The sequence below is a fragment of the Aplysia californica genome, unplaced genomic scaffold (genome assembly GCF_000002075.1).
Source record: "Aplysia californica isolate F4 #8 unplaced genomic scaffold, AplCal3.0 scaffold01564, whole genome shotgun sequence".
Lineage (NCBI taxonomy): Eukaryota > Metazoa > Mollusca > Gastropoda > Aplysiida > Aplysiidae > Aplysia > Aplysia californica.
The window spans coordinates 65,969-67,098 of NW_004798834.1; positions in this window are offsets into that span (position 1 = coordinate 65,969).

The window sequence follows — 1,130 nt, forward strand, 5'->3', positions numbered from 1 at the left end:
TGGCTCTCTCTCTCTCTCTCTCTCTCTCTCTCTCTCTCTCTCTCTCCCAACCCAAGACACCCATGACGATGCACACTATGTAACGAACCTCCATAAAACGCTATACTAACAATTCTGATGCTCACTGCAGAGCGCAAACACTCGTAATCCACTACACAATCGTTATTATACACTGCAGAACAAACATACTGTTTGATCAACTCTGTTGAGTACATACGAGATCGATCTATTGAACACACCGATCAGTGATTGGCAAATATTGAAAAGACTCTCATGGACTTCTGAAGACGGAGGTATTGAGACACGGACTGAAGTAGATATTGGAGCTCGATGAGAGCGTTTTATAACTTCTACTTCTTTCCGTTTCCTACAATGTTTCTGCCGTGCTTCCTTGTTTTTCCCCCAAAACAAAATGGCCGTTATCGTGTCGATGTGCTTTTTCTTTAACCCAAACAAACCAACGAAACAAAAAAACGTCTGTGTCACTCTACACTTACATTACATTATCATATTTTGTTGCAAGATTCTCCTTCACAAATAGGGAAGAAGGTCATGGCGTTCTTGGTTCTTGTTGGGTTTTTTTTCTTTTCAGGGTAGCAAATTTACCGAAAGAACAAATAAGAAAAGATAGGAGCTGGTTCCTTGATTAAATGTGAGGCAGCGTAGTGGAATCGGGCTCTCGTCAAAATAATGAGATTGAAGAAAACAACAGTTTTTTCCCTGCTTAGCAATTTTTATCAAATTTTTGTTTTTTGGCTCAACACCTTTTATGTCCATTTACAAACACATTCCTTTGAGGATTTCACCGAAAACGTTGATTAAAGGCACAAAAATATAGAATTACAGTTTCCATGGACTCTCCAGCTTTGGAATTTACAAAGCTTTGGCGGCCATTTTCTCGCTAATTTTACCTCTTAAATCAGGTGACCCACACCTCCTTCAATCCAAAATATCTCCACTTCTATTGAATATGAATGGGTAATTTTTTCATTGAAAGAAAGACAAATGAGCAAGCTGTAAGATAATACCAATAACTCAATATGCCCAAAAAATTGACGAGAGCCTGATTCCACAACGCTGCCTCACAAATCCATTTTTTTAGGAGAGGAGGCGATGTCATGTCATAGGGA